The sequence below is a fragment of the Delphinus delphis genome, chromosome 10 (assembly GCF_949987515.2).
Source record: "Delphinus delphis chromosome 10, mDelDel1.2, whole genome shotgun sequence".
Taxonomy (NCBI): Eukaryota; Metazoa; Chordata; class Mammalia; order Artiodactyla; family Delphinidae; genus Delphinus; species Delphinus delphis.
The window spans coordinates 27,977,490-27,994,515 of record NC_082692.2 but is presented as its reverse complement, the minus strand read 5'-3'; positions in this window follow the sequence as shown (position 1 = coordinate 27,994,515).

The following is a 17,026-nucleotide window of genomic DNA, read 5'->3' as shown; positions in this document are numbered from 1 at the left end:
TACTTTTATATGTACCTGTCCAGTTTTCCCAGCACCACTTATTGAAGAGGCTGTCCTTTCTCCACTGTACATTCCTGCCTCCTTTATCAAAGATAAGGTGACCATATGTGCGTGGGTTTATCTCTGGGCTTTCTATCCTGTTCCATTGATCTATCTTTCTGTTTCTGTGCCAGTACCATATTGTCTTGATTACTGTAGCTTTGTAGTATAGTCTGAAGTTAGGGAGCCTGATTCCTCCAGCTCTGTTTTTTGTTCTCAAGATTGCTTTGGCTATTCAGGGTCTTTTATGTTTCCATACAAATTGTGAAATTTTTTGTTCTAGTTCTGTGAAAAATGCCACTGGTAGTTTGATAGGGATTGCATTGAATATGTAGATTGCTTTGGCTGGTACAGTCATTTTCACAATGTTGATTCTTCCAATCCAAGAACATGGTATATCTCTCCATCTATTTGTATCATCTTTAATTTCTTTCATCAGTGTCTTATAATTTTCTGCATACAGGTCTTTTGTCTCCTTAGGTAGGTTTATTCCTAGATATTTTATTCTTTTTGTTGCAATGGTAAATGGGAGTGTTTTCTTGATTTCACTTTCAGATTTTTCATCATTAGTGTATAGGAATGCTAGAGATTTCTGTGCATTAATTTTGTATCCTGCTACTTTACCAAATTCATTGATTAGCTCTAGTAGTTTTCTGGTAGCATCTTTAGGATTCTCTATGTATAGTATCATGTCATCTGTGAAGAGTGACAGCTTTACTTCTTCTTCTCCGATTTGGATTCCTTTTATTTCCTTTTCTTCTCTGATTGCTGTGGCTAAAACTTCCAAAACTATGTTGAATAAGAGTGGTGAGAGTGGGCAACCTTGTCTTGTTCCTTATCTTAGTGGAAATGCTTTCAGTTTTTCACCACTGAGGATGATGTTGGCTGTGGGTTTGTCATATTGTTCCTAATTCTTGATATAAAAATTTCCATTAATCTAACTCAGAAGCATTTTCCTCACAACAAATTAACAGACTGGAAATTCATGGTGAATGAATTCACTATGCTCCACAGAATAGCCTTCTTTCCAGGGACACAGTGAGGGCTCTACTCTTGTCCCCTGGTCATCTCTACCTTAACTCCCATACTGAGATGCCTGGAGGTCAAAGACTAATATCATCACTACTGTTGCTTCCAGTTACAAACAGTCCTAAGCGTGATTTTGATCCCCAGAAGCTGCTTCTGTACAGCTCAGGGACCAGCACTGAAATAAAAGCCTCCAGAAAAATAAAACCTCTCCTTCTACATCTCATAGAGCTAGTAATAATACCTCAACTTTTACTGGGTATTCTATGCTTTTATAACTTGGATTTTAATGTGCTTGGAAAAGTTTAAAATGTTCCATAGCATTTTTATTCAAAATAAATTTGAATTTTTCTGTACCTGCAAGTACTGAATTAAAATATTTTAGTCACACAGAGTGTGACTGTAGAAGTACAACATTTAGAATCAGTGCTACTAGGGACTTACCTGGTGGTCCAGTGGTAAAGAATCCGCCTTACAATGCAGGGAACACGGGTTTGATCCATGGTCAGGAACTAAGATCCCACACGCCGGGGCAACTAAGCCTGCGCAACACAACCACAGAGCCCACGTGTTCTGGAGCCCGCGTGCCACAACTAGAGAAGAGAAAACCCGCACGCCACAACTAGAGAGAAGCCCCTACGCTGCAGTGAAGAGCCCACGCCCCACAACGAAAGATTCCACATGCCTCAAAGAAGATCCCGCGTGCTGCAACTAAGACCCGACACAGCCAAGAGTAAATAAAATAAATAAAATCAGCGCTACCAAGCCTTCCAGTGAACTTTATCATTCAAAGTTATAATTGTACATTTTGTTTCTCAAAGGACAGACAGCATTAACCTTCTGAATTTTGTGGTGCCAGCTGTTACTTTTCCTCCCAGTGTTCTGCTGGCCCACGGTGTGTGGTGCCATCAACCATCACAAACGTGTCCACCTTTCCATGGCCTCCAGATATTGGCTTTCCTTTACTCTCCACATTACATGATTTTATTCAATAGATATACACTGAGCTGTCTAACAGGTGCTGAAAATTTCTTGATAAGCCTTTTGGCAGCAAATTTTGCTAAGGTGATCTAACAGAAGGGAGGCTAGGAGCTTCTTTCGTGTAGGAGAAAATGTCAGAAAAAAATGGTGAGAAAATTCCATTTTTTAATAATTAAGGAAGCCAGAATCTAAAAAGTTGAGTGTATTATATTGTAAATTTCCCTAGTAGACTATGAGCTACTCAAAAGCTTCGTTATATTTCCATTTTCTATGACAATGTCTAACAGTTTCTATGTGTTCAATTAATGTGTGTGGAAGGAAGGGTGGAAGGAAGGAAGGAAGGAAGGAAGGAAGTGGAGAATGGCTGCATATGATATGGGAAGATCTTTTACCATATGGAATCGTATAAAATAATTTCAAGGTAAATAAGCGCTTTAATAGTAATAAATAGGCACCTGAAACCCAGGACTAAGAATCAGGAATGAGTATCATGGTCTAAGACTAAAACTAAAAACCTAAAACCCAAATATTTGAGTTAAAAACTTGAAAGCCCACCAGGGCTTCCCTGGTGGCGCAGTGGTTGAGAGTCTGCCTGCTGATGCAGGGGACACGGGTTCGTGCCCCGATCCGGGAGGATCCCACATGCGGCAGAGCGGCTGGGCCCATGAGCCATGGCCACTGAGCCCGTGCTCCACAAAGGGAGAGGCCACAGCAGTGAGAGGTCCGCACACCGCAAAAAAAAACAAAACAAAACAAAAAAAAAACCAAAAACAAAACAAAAAAAACCCTTGAAACCAGTATGAAACATTAAGAAAGTACAGTTAGGGTCAGAATCAGTGTATATGTGGATGCCAGCATCCACTTTTTACATCATGCTTCTTTCATTAATGCCAGCCAAGAAAGAATATCAAACTCCTTCCTACTGACCAATGCAATTTAATGTCAGGATCATTCATATTATTTCTTAAATATATTCATTTTGTAGTCTTAATTATAATCATGTGTTATTTGCTCATTAATTTATATGTGCTAACCTCTTCCAGTGAACCTAGAAACAAGCTCATGGTTTTTAGGTTCCTTGCCCAATAAACATTGCAAGCAATCCTTAGAACACATATCCTCTCAGTACATGATTTTTGTATTTAATTGAATTACTGATATAGCATAAGACTGTAAGCTGAGAAGAGTCAGAGGTGAAAATATTTACGAAACCTAAAGAAAGTCTCAAGTGGTTGATCATCATCAACAATAAGTAACCATTTTCCAAGAAAATATTATTAGTAGGTAATTATTTTTCCTATAAAATATAAAACAAGAAAGAAAAGAGGATCCCAAACGGACATAATGCAAATTAAAAGGAACAGTGTAAGGCAAAACATAGGAACTCTGACCAAAGCTGAACAGCAGGGCCCTCGGGCTGTTTCCCCTCTGGTCAGAGTTATCTTGTGGGAATTGGCCACGTTCACTTGGGAGCTGTGGAGGATTAGCAGGGTATTCTACCCTCACAGACTCAAGTATCCACACTCGTCAGTTTTCTACTGGTGTACCCTAATTGGTTTGCAATATAAAATGATAACAAATTATTTTCCTGAAGTGGTAAATTACACAGCAATAAAGAATAAGAGTTTAGCAGTGCTCTAAGAGCTAAAGCTCATAAAACATGTACAAAACCATATTCAAATCTAGAAAAACATAATTCAAAATAAGGGTTAAAAGTAAAGGAAGTAAAAAATCTTGGGGAAAAAACAGCAGTTACAGAGATAAGACAAAGAACAAGTCAGAAGAATTTGTGCTGAGAAAAAAGAAGAAATTTTGGAATTGAATTGAGCTAGAGTTAAAAAAATAAATTAGGCTAGGGTCTTAACTATATCATGTCTCTGCCCCTCCTACCTGTCTCATTGTGCTTCTTTCTGTATATCTTTAGCTGTGGAAAAACTTTTCTGCTGGTCCTCAGGTCATGCTCACTGGTAGTTTCTCTGAAGATGGTGGTGATTCTGGTGTGCCCATGGGAGGAGGTGAGCTCAGGGTCTTTCTACTTTGCCATCTTGGCCACACCTTCTTACTATGCCTTCCTATAAATGTTTAGTTTATTCACTGGAACACAGACTTTTATTGGCGAACTTTCCACCTCTTAACAAAGGTGGTTATTTAGTGTTTAAATAACACTAAAGAAAATTTTTGCACATACAAGTGGAACCTGTTCATAGCTACCTGTCTGATATTTGGAAACAACAACAACAACAAAAATCCTTTGATTATCTCGTGTGTCTGGCTTCCTGCCCTTAGCTGCCATAGCCTCTAGCCAATATTCCTGGAACACAACTACTCAAGCATTTACATCATTAATGACAGAACTGATTCCCAGAGCAGTTGAGATCTAGATGGTTGGCTAGGTGTGCATTTAGATAGACCGAAGAATTAGCTGAAGATGCTGTTTTGAAAAAAAGGATGGAAAAGAAGTCAGCCATGAATCATTTAAAAAGCCTCATCAAAATGCTCCTTCATCTTTTTTATTTTGTTGTAAATATGCCTCAGGTGTCTACCAGGAGGCATTGACATTTTATGTAACATTACACAGCAATTTATTCACTGGAAAATTTATTCTATACCACTGCATGCCTCCAAACATGAAAAGCACTAAGAAACTCCATTTTAGAGTCTGGGGTTTTATAGATAGGAAAGGCTTTGCTGACTATCTTATACTAAATCTGACTTCCTGAAAATTCTAGAACTTTTAGCATTGTGTTGTAGGAAGTATTCTGTAAAATAATGCACTAATTTTCTGTTTATGTACAAGTAAAATATTCACAGTTGCTTATAACCAATCACTCTGCAAGAAGGTATTCAAGACCTTTACTATCTAAGATATGTCATTGTCTACAATTTTTAAATTTATGATATAAAATTTTTGCATTTGATGGTTTTATCAGATAGGACTGGTGATCTACTGCATGAATTAAAATCTGTTTAGAGTATATTGGCCAAATATTAATTTCTTTTTGTGTGATAACATAAGATTCATAAGATAGGCAGACCGGGGCTGGATCAGCAGCTCCATAAAATTATCCTCAATGTCCTACACTCCTTTTGTCTTTCTGCTCCACCATCCTTAGTTTCATCCCCATGATAGTCTCATGGCCACAAGATGACTGCCTTACCACCAGCTCCTGTCTGCATTGCTGGAGGAAGGAGATGGTCTTTATGGCCTCGTTATCAGGAAAGGAACCCCAGCACCTGAATCTTCTCCTTGTTTGGATGAGGTAACTAGGAAATATAGTTTTGTTTTGTTTTAACAATTTTGTCACAAACGCTGAAGAAAATTGGTTCTTTTCATAAGCAAGATAGAAACAATGAATATTTTGAAGTCTACTAGCAGAGTTGGACACAACAATTTTCTATTACTTTATTTTTATTTATTTTTGGCTGCGTTGGGTCTTTGTTGCTGCAGGTAGGCTTTCTCTAGTTGCGGTGAGTGGGGGCTACTCTTCATTGCGGTGGCTTCTCTTGTGGAGCACGGGCTCCAGAGCGCAGGCTCAGTAGTTGTAGCACACGGGCTTAGTTGCTCCGTGGCATGTGGGACCTTCCCGGCCCAATGCTCGAACCTGTGTCCCCTGCACTGGCAGGCGGATTCTTAACCGCTGCACTACCAGGGAAGCCCTATTTCTACTACTTTAATGTTTTCCTACATTCTTTCCCCAAAATAAATACACCATTTTGATTGATTTTGTTGGCTTTCAAAACTCTCCTATTAACAACACAAAAGTTAGTGATAACATAACACAACTTTCCTGCAGAAAGTTCCAGGAACAAAATGAGTAATCCAATGCAAAAAAAAACAGAGGAAGTAATTTTGCACTTAACAATGGGATTACTAAATAAATATATTTTCTTTAGAAACCCATTTTCAGGACAGTACTAGTTTTTCAGCCAAAGTTTTGTCAAATATTTTGCTTAATAATTATTCCAAAAAAGTAAACTGTAATCACATAACCAGCCTAAGTATAATAACAAGTATGACCAAACACCCTTGTATACTTATTTTTGCTCATTGCCCACACAGGATAAATCTTTTTTCTTGGATCAGAGAAATTATCTTCTGCATGAGTGGGGTATTCTAAAAATTAGAAGAAACATAAATTGCTTTGCATTCCACAAAACTGTAGTGGGAAAATCCCAATTTTAATCCCCCCAGAAGTTTAACTACAAAATTGATACATCTGTGGCTACACTGATTACTTTTTCTGATTTAATTACTTTCTGAATTATGCTGGACAGTTCTCCCCAAAGCAGAAAGCTAAGGACGCAAACTGCTCAGCTTGTTAAAGTTTATTTAACTTATTTTTGTGAGTCAGATCCACTAATTTTTGCATTAGTTTATCCCCATCATTAACATCTCCTTTACTAGAAGATATATGAGAAAGTTGATTTTTAAAAAGATGGAAATATATAGCAGTCTCAGTCTCAAAGATCAGTTATTGACTTTTTTTCCATAAAAAGAAAGTGGGGGTTTACTAGACTCAACAGAAAAGTTATAATACGACACACAATCAACACAGTATTTTTCTGCTTGTCATACTATTAAGGCAAATGTTTTTGATACCTCATTTTACATGATACTAAATATATTAAAATGGATCCATATACCACATCTATTCTAATTTACATATGTATATTCACATATGTATAATGTACCCACTTTTGTCCAGCTTTATGAGGTATTAGTGACAAATAAGAATTGTATACATTTTCGGTGTATACCTTGATGATCTGAGAAGCTTAAATGTCTGTCAATAGATGAACGGCTAAAGAAAATGTGGCAAGGGTTTCCCTGGTGGCGTAGTGGTTGAGAGTCCGCCTGCTGATGCAGGGGACATGGGTTCGTGCCCCAGTCCCGGAAGATCCCACATGCCGCAGAGCGGCTGGGCCCGTGAGCCATGGCTGCTGAGCCTGCGCGTCCGGAGCCTGTGCTCCGCAACGGGAGAGGCCACAACAGTGATAGGCCTGCGTACCACAAAAAAAAAAAAAAAGAAAAGGAAAATGTGGCAAAAATATGTAAAACATAACTATGTAATATTCCACTCTTAAAAAAGAAGAAAATCTGGCCGTTTGCAAAAATATGGATGAACCTGAAGGACACTGTGCTAAGTGAGACGAGCAAGACACAGAAAGTCAAATACTTCATGATCTCTCCTAAGATAATGGACTCTGAAATAGTCAACTTCATGGAAGTAGAGAGTAGAATGGTAGTTGTCAAGAGGCTGGGACGAGGGGGAAATGGATGAGCTTATATGCATGGCACTTCTAATTGAACCAGATGGTATGACAGCATGCTGGTCCTACACATGCACTCAAGAGTAAGATGTAGTAATCCGTCCACAGATAATTTCTATACCATGGAGACAAAATAGTACCTTCCTGCATCTGAAATGTATTCTTGTTAAGACCATTCATCTAGTATGTTGTCACTTATGTAAGAAATTGTTCTCTTCCTTCAGTGTTCATCAAAACAGAGATGGGACAATGAGTCTTGAGCTCTATAGTCTGGACATCCAATTTGCTATTCTCTAGTTATATATTCACAAAACATTTACACAATAATCATGGATTTCTATTGAATAACTCCTGAAAAAAGAAAAGAATAAAGAGAGATAGATGTGTCTAGTCTAAAGATAAGATGAACTGCCATAATTTTTGTAATGAGGAAAGAGGAAAACATCTGCAATGCCTACAATAGCCACACTCAGGGAATTATCCCAACATCACGTGTTTTAGAGCAGTATGCGCTAAGTACATTATTGAGACACTTTATGGATCCACCATATATTTTATAAGTCTACAGTTAATATGGAAAGCAAATTCCTGCTAAAATGCAATACAACTCTAAGAAAGCTCCTATTTCTAATCATTGCTAAAACAGCACTTTACATTTAATTTTAAAAAATCATGTATGTTAACTGTTTAATGCCAAAACTCCGGGAAAACGTCCTCCTTTCTCAAATGCAAACACACACACATAAAAATAATTGTATTAGAACTTTGTCATTGAGACTCATACCCCAAGTCTATCTTGAAATTTCTGGTAAAATCAACATGGGCTGGATAGGCAACTGATGTAATAATTACCACCCATTATGAATTTTTAAAATGTAGTAACAGGAAATATGAAATGTCCTACCTGAGAAAAAAATTTTACTAGTAGAATTAATAGCCCCCAAAATATTCCTGGCAAGTGAGAAAAAGTCAATCATTTACATTCCTGTTCAATTAAGCTTTTCCAGATCCATAACAGGAATGTATGGCTATTCTTATTATTATGGAATAGATTAATTGGACTATTTTTATAGGCCTTGTCATGTTTAATCTTTTCAAAAGTAATAAGTTTGAAAAGTAATAATCTTTTCAAAAGTATAATTTTCAAAAATGATCATCCCCCATTAGCTTGTAAGAAAAATTATTGTCAAAGTATTTCCCCCATTTCTCAAAAGGAATGCTTTAAGGGAAACTGCCAGGTATTTAAATTATTAGGCAATGGGGGTTAAATTATGGTTAGAAGGGGCCAGGTAGGCAAGGAGGAATAAAAGAGCAGCTGTGAGTCACCACTTCACTCCTGATAAACTAAGCAATCTTCTAAGGAAATTAATTGTCATGAAAGATTTGCAATGTGGTTAGAATATTTTTCTTGATGATTTCAGGTACCTGGGCTGAACTGAAACAGTTATCCTTTCTTGAGTATCTGGCACAGGTACAGAGGCACCAAAGAATTTTGAAGGGATTTTTAGAAATCACTCTTTCTTGGAAAATAAACATCCCTTCTTGCTCTAGAAAATATTAACCTTATGCACATAACTCTAGGCAGAAAACTGTTGGGATGTCACCTCTCTTCAAATAGGTGAAGGCACCAAGTAAAGGACCCAGCACACGATAGTACTTAAATAATCTCCTAAGTTTAAAAACAGTGGCTTTCCTTGACTTTTAAAATTGTATTTTATATTAAACCATATGTGTTTTATACAACTTATGGATTTGCATTCTCCGTATTTCAAGATAGGGCCTTTGGTGTTGTAAACTTACAAAATTCAGTTTGGTCATTAATATTACTAAGTTCCTTTCAGTCTATGTATAACCTCTAGTAATAAGAAGAGTGTAGATATTCCAATATAACATTCCCTATGACAATGAAAGCAAGTCACAAATTCAGGTGTGTATACAGGGTTTGTGTGTAAACTGGTATAAAAAGTCTCACAACCTGTTTTGCAAACTCAGTGCAATCTCAGTAATCTATCTTTCTAGGTACTAAGACAATTGTCTTGCATGAAAGATGTAGTAAAGCCAATGCAGAATGCTCTGGTGTCAGGATTCTGTCAGGTATCAGAATCCTCTGTAGCCTGCTGAACACAGGACCAGTCAGGGTTCTGAGCCTTTTTAAACTACACAGGCTACTACAAGTACTAGATTCTGATACTTTATTTTTGCAAGACTGAAAATACGTGTACTATATTTTTAGCCAAAAAAAAAAAAAGTTCTGTACCCACTATGTTAATTAATAAACCCACTGGCATTGACTGGAGATAAGCAAAATTGAAAGTTTTGGTTAAGAGCCCCTTCTGAATTGTTGAGATTTGAATAGCATCTAACACTTTTCCCCAGATTTTATACTCTAAATTAGAGAATATCAAGGGTTAACTAACTATTCCTAGAGTATAAATTAAAATTAACAGATTGAAATATTTAAAATAATTACAGGCAAGTTACCAAGAACTAAGAATACAAATATATTCATATTATTATGAAAATTAACGTTTTGAGTCAAGAATACTGATTCAAAGGCCGTAATGTTGGATAAATGGTTTTATTAAATAAATGCCTAAGGCACATTCATTAATAGTTGCAGTTTATATTCCATATATATGAATAATGACTTCTTTCCTCCTATTCTCAGAAATCCTTTTAGTTCATTAAAAACAGAAAAAAAAAACGGAGGTGATATTACATGGTTACTGTGAACAAGGCAAGAAGAAAAGATAAGACTGCTTTAAAAGACAACTTGAAAAAACTATACTATCTAGCTGAAAAAAGAAGCTTCACCTGAAATGCACAGACAGTTACTCAGCACTCAAGCTATTTCAATCTGAGTCACTATCTTCGTGGAGTTGGCATTATGAAAATTAAGTGCCCAAACTTTTCAGAGTCCTGAAGACAGGTGACTACACTGAAATGTGTCAACAGAGTTAGGTAGAATACAACTGAATAAAGAGAATATGTCCTCAGCCTCTGTAACTGAATTTAAAATCTTAAAGTATTTATGGTTTTAAAGTTTGTATTTTGTTTTTGTTTTGTTTTTGCGGTACGCGGGCCTCTCACTGTTGTGGCCTCTCCCGTTGTGGAGCACAGGCTCCGGACGTGCAGGCTCAGTGGCCATAGCTCACAGGCCTAGCCTCTCCGCGCCATGTGGGATCTTCCCGGACCGGGGCACGAACCCGTGTTCCCTGCATCAGCAGGCGGACTCTCAACCACTGCACCACCAGGGAAGCCCTTGTATTTTGTTTTTAATGGAAGCCACAAATATAATAACATTGGTGGCACAGGAGAGGAAAAATATTTCCAACTGCTATAGTATATCAGCACTGAATATCATTCAGATCTAACAGGTCATGTATGATAAGGTAAAATTGACAAATTAACATATGTACCTCAGGGCTTCCCTGGTGGCGCAGTGGTTGAGAGTCTGCCTGCCGATGCAGGGGACACGGGTTCGAGCCCTGTTCTGGGAAGATCCCACATGCCGTGGAGCAACTAGGCCCGTGAGCCACAGCTACTGAGGCTGCGCGTCTGGAGGCTGTGCTCCGCAACAAGAGAGGCCAAGATAGTGAGAGGCCCGCGCACCGCGATGAAGAGTGGCCCCCACTTGCCGCAACTGGAGAAAGCCCTCGCACAGAAACGACGACCCAACACAGCCAAAAATAAATAAATAAACCAATGAACCGACATTAAAAAAAAAAAAAAAAAATGTACCCCAAAGCCTGATGTGACTAGATCTAGATTTTATTAATGGCTTTTTATCCTACGGTTATATATTATTGTCCAATTATTAGATCATATCTGGGCAGATGAAATATTAATGTATTAATGTAGATTATTCATTCTTTCAACATTCAATTAACATGTAGTAATGCAAAGCGCTTCTCTAAAACAGCTCATTGATCTTTGGCCATTGCCTAATGACTCCAGATGATTATTGATCAGTTTCTCTTGGATCCCAAATATTAAACAGAGGTGCTTCAGGCTACAAGAAAGGCAAAGGAGGTGATATTCTTGTCTCTCATTCTATGCTTCTATTTATGCCTACATTAAGCATAAACCTTTCTACTTTTTATCTGTTTTATGTAATAAAGGAATTCCCCATAAAGTTCATTCATTTATCAAAAAATTTTGAGTCACTACTATGGTGTCAGATCCTGTCTTGTCCCTTGATTTTGTTCAAAAACCACTGACTATACCAACATATCCCTGCATGCCATTTAGAAGTTCTCTCACCATTCATTCATTCATCCATGTATTCATTAAAGCTGAATTAGCTGCAACCAACAGCAAAATTAGAGGGTTGAAAGAAAGTCTACAGTAACCACAGGGAATCATGGGAGGCTGAGCATCCCTAGGAGGGAGAGTTGTGAGGACTCTTCAGGCACAGATTTTCTGTTAACAGGAATGTCAAGGGCAGTTGTGAAAGAGAAATCACAATTGTGAGACAGGTACCATCTGGTTGAATAAATAAGAGGGCTCGATCCTATCTGCTCACTGATGAAGTTCCTTTCTTACAGAATGAGATAGTATATGTCACCTTCTCTCCCAACATTTGTTTCTTTCATGAATTTCTGATTGAGCTCCTTAATTCTAGCATGAAGGTAGGATCCCCCTCCCACCACCTAGGGTTCAGAGAAAACATCTCAATTACAATACCCTATAGAAGGTTTTAAGTAGATAAGAGTATCCCATGGAGACAATGTACATTTAAAAAAAAAAACTTTATTCTATAAATGTATTTATTTATATCTGCGTTGGGTCTTCGTTGCTGTGCACAGGCTTTCTCTAGCTGCCGCGAGTGGGAGCTTCTCGTTTTGGAGGACGGGCTCTCAGCGCTAAGGCTTCAGTAGTTATGGCATGCAGGCTCAGTAGTTGTGGCTCAAGGGCTCTAGAGCACAGGCTCAGTAATTGTGGTGCACGGGCTTAGTTGCTCTGCGGCATGTGGAATCTTGCCAGACCAGGGCTCAAACCCGTGTCCCTGCAATGGCAGGTGGATTCTTAACCACTGCGCCACCAGGGAAGCCCCAAGAGACAATGTACATTAGACCTGGGCAATCACTCTAGGCTTTTCTGGGTCTCCTAATCTCCTGATTAAGGAGAGGGGGCATCCTCAAGTCTCTGCCTGTGACAAAATAAGAAACATATATTTGATCTCTGTCCCTGAATTCTGACACAGAGCTCCTAAAACACTTAAAATTTCCTTAGTGATTTGGGCTGATCAGAGCATCTTACACAGAGCTCCTAAATTCCTAGGGATTTTCTGGAGCATCTTTTATTTTAATGAGATGACTCTTGGCGGGCTCCTGGATGAGGGATGGTCACCAGAAAGACTAAGCATGATTAGAAGCTCAGAACTATCAGTCCCACACCCCATATTCCAGGGAGGAGAGAGGGGCTGATGACTGAGTTACTAATTGATCATGCCTACATAAGGAAGCCTCCATAAAAAATCCCTGAACTGTGGGATTCAGAGAGCTTTCCAGGCAGTGAACACATCCACGTGCCAGAAGGGTGGTGCCCCCAACTCCATGAGGACAGAAGCTCCTGCACCCCAGACCCCTCCAGACTTCATCCTATGTACCTCTTCAGCTGGCTGTTCATCTGTATCCTTTATTACATCCTTTATAACAAACTAGCAAATGTAAATAAGTGTTTCCCTGAGTTCTGTGAGGCATTAGAGCAAATTATCAAACCTGAGGAGCGAGATATGGGAACCGCTGATTTATAGCCAAACCCTGATCGCTACCTTACATAATCAATTCTAAGATTTTTTTTTTCCATATCTTAACACCTCTAAAATCTGGGTAAAAATGCAAGTTAGTTATTTTTCCTTTTAAGAGCTATATAAAATGATGATGCATGTAAAAACCAAAGTCATTTTACTTCCAAAGACGTACAGCAACAACCTATATATCTGCTTGGATGTATCAAAGGAAATTCAGACTTAGGTGGTCCAAGATTAACCTTATGTTCCTCCCTTCAAATCAGATCCCTTTTTTTTTTTTGGTACTCAGAGGCTTTTATTTTAAAGCAAATTTTATAGACCTCATTCAAACCTCATGCCAAGTTTATACAATGAATAGAAATACTATTATCCTACATGGAGACTCGAGGAACAGACATGGAAAGGTTAAGGAATATAACCTTAAAGATACAACTGAGTAGAGGCAGTTACAAACAGAATTTGAGCCTTTTAACTTTGAAGCTCATCCTATTGAATAACATTGCATTTTTCAAGCTTCTATTTCTAAATGTATTATCATTGTCCTCTCTCACTTTATTTCTTAAATCTGTCTTAAAATTCTTTCAACAGAAATTTTAAATAATATTAAAGAAAGAGTTGATAAAAATGACTGAAGTTCTCAAAGGAAATAGATTAAACAGAGCCACGAAAATCAGACTTTAACTAACCTTATGGTTTTGTGATTTCTTCTTTTAGAGAAAGCCAAAAAACTGGCCTATTCAGCAAAGTCATTGGCTTGTTTCTTGACCAGCACTCATCAATGAGGTTAATCCACCCACGGGCAAGCTGGACTTAGATAATTATTTCCAGAAGCTGAAAGTTGCCTATTCATGCTCGCAGAAAAGAGGAATGTAGTACTCTAATCATATATTTCACTTCCTCTGAGTGGCAGAGATTTTATACACCATCTCTTTGAGAATCAAATACTAGATGATATCTTTGGGCATGCAGATGCCCTTTCTAAGTCCCCTCTCAGAGAATGACACCACCATCCCTCAGTTACACAGGCCCTAAATCTGGAATCCCTTCTCTCTCATCCCCCACGCCCACCTACCTCCTGTTTCTGGCAACTTTACCTTTTCAATATTTACTATTGCCATCATTTTCCTAAGGGGTTCTCTTTTTTTTTATTATTAATTTTTATTGAAGTATAGTTGCTTTACAATGTTGTGTTAGTTTCTGCTGTACAGCAAAGTGAATCAGCTATACGTATACATATATCCCCTTTTTCTTGGATTTCCTTCCCATTTATCCTAAGGGGTTCTCTTTAATCCTTTCATTTTTATTTTTTATTTATTTTATTATCTTTTTGGTACGCGGGCCTCTCACTGTTGTGGCCTCTCCCGTTGTGGAGCACAGGCTCCAGACACGCAGGCTCAGCGGCCATGGCTCACAGGCCCAGCCGTTCCGCGGCATGTGGGATCTTCCCGGACCGGGGCACGAACCCGTGTCCGCTGCGTCAACAGGTGGACTCTCAACCACTGGGCCACCAGGGAAGCCCTAATCCTTTCATTTTTAAATCACTGTCTCTTTGTTTTAATCAACTTTATTCAGGTATAATTTACATACGTGCATATGTTTTAAGTATGCAGTTCACTGAATCTTGAGAAATACATATGCTGATGTAACCACCACCACAATCAAGATACAAAACATTTGCATTACCACCAAAAAAATCCACTCTGCTCATCTGTATTCATTTCCCTACTCCATTCTCCTGTCACAGCAACTAGTGATCTTCTTTAGCTCTGTAGGTCATTTTTATCTGCTCTAGGATTTCATATACATGGAATTATATGGTATGGACTCTTGTCTGGTTTATTTTACAAGGCATAATATTTTTGAAGTTCATCCACATTGTAGCATAAATCATCAGTTTCTTCACTTTTATTGATGAGTAATATTCTATTATATGCCTAGACTACAGTCTCTGTTTACTCATTTACCTGGTAATGGACATTTAGTAGGTTTTCAGTTTTTTGCAATTATGAATAAATTTAATAATAAATTTAACAGTAAATGTGATATTAACATTTATGAACAACTCATGTGGTCACATGTTCTCTTGCATAAACACCTAGGAATGGGATTTCCTAGGACATGATTTCCTAGGAATGGATCATATTGTAGGTATATGTTTAATTTTATTAAAAACTGCCAACCTCTTTTCTAAAGCACTTATACAAAATCATTCTCTTTTGAAATACATTTCATATCATTATTTTTGTTATTTGTCTTTTTTTGTGTCAACTTAAATCATTTAAGTCTGTCAGATCCTTATGCATCCATGCCTTTTTCTGTGGTTAAAGTACTCCGATATCACTGTACGGACTTCATCAGATTATGTTTCTTTTTAAAGATGGAAATTTTTACCCTGAAATTAATGAATTTATGTTGTATTACCAAATGTTTAGAACATTTATGAAAAATCAGAGGCTGACTGGTGAGGACTTTGACCCAACAGCTCCATGTAATAAAGAGTCCGACTTCACCTTTATTTTTGACCACTGACAGCTCTCCAGCTCCATTCTTCCCCCTTTGCTTTTTGCCCCACGTCCGGGCAGGTCAATAAGACCTCTCTCACTCAGTCTCTGTCTCTGTCTCAGTCTCATTCTCTGGGAATTCATATCACACAAACCCAATCCCATAGGTAGAGACCCCCCCCCCACAGACACCACCTTTTAGCCACAATTCAAATCAAAGCCAATGCACCACTCCTTTCCTTCAAGCCATTCTGGACCAGCTTGTGTGTGTCCCTCACTCCCCAGAAGCCACTCGTGTGAATGATCCACTTCTTTTCAAACATTTTTGGTGTATGAAGTGTCATTCGTATCAACACACAAACCACTGATTGAAGGAGTCTGATCCCTTCACAAGGCAGCCACAAGAGTCTAGGAGCTGGTGTTAAAACTCAGAGGCAGTGTTTGGGTAGAGGCTAAACGCATATCCAGCTCACACCTTCGTGCCATGGCAGCATTTGCTTTCTTAGCATCCGTACAAGTACATAACTTCAGTTATAACGAAGAGCCATATGTACTTAACCTTCCATTTCACAAAAAGTTTTTCTGTGTAAATAAGGCATGATATGAATTTCACACAAACTGAAAGGAGAAGAAATGCTGGGGGATGTATATAAGACAACAAAGGGCAAGAAATTTAGAGAAACAAGTAGCTAAGCATATGGGAATATCGAGATAACTACGATCAAAAGTCTTTTGAACAAGGAAATGTTACATAAGCCAGCGCAATTTAAAGTGTGGTCCCCAGGCCACCATCAACTGGGAATTTGTTAGAAATGCAAATCCATAGGCCCCACCAGCTCCACTGAATCAGGATTCTGGGAGCAAAGCCCAGCTATCTGTGCTTTAACAATTCCTCCTGACAATTCTAAGGAAAGCTAAAGATTAAGAATTATTGCTTCAGGTGACATAAAAAGCAATTATTGACCCAGAGTTGCAAGAGATAAAGCTTTTGCAGACAAGAGGTTTATGAGCAGTCTCATAGGCAACTTTTCAAAAGAAGACAGATCTAACAAAAGCTGTCAAAGAAAATAAATTATGAAAATAAGACATTACGAAGAAAGACTGTCTTCAGTAAAAGAAATTTAATGCTTGCATATTAAAGGTCAGAGGAAGTAAAGAAGGGATGTGCTAAGGATATTTATGTGCAGTGCCTCTGGGAGTGGAAGTTTCTAAATGGGGATTTGTGAAAGTGAATTAAGTGATTATCAAAAGGAGGAAAGGGGTTTAATAGATTAATCAGCATGAAAGTAGAATTCTTAAAATTAAAGCACCTTAAGTATTTTAAAACAAATCATTTCTCACTATAAATATTGAATCCTAAATTATATATATATATTTTTTCTATTTCTACTGTCACTATCCTAGTCGAAGTCAACATGTCTCCCACTTGGTTTCTGGCAACAGTATCCTAACC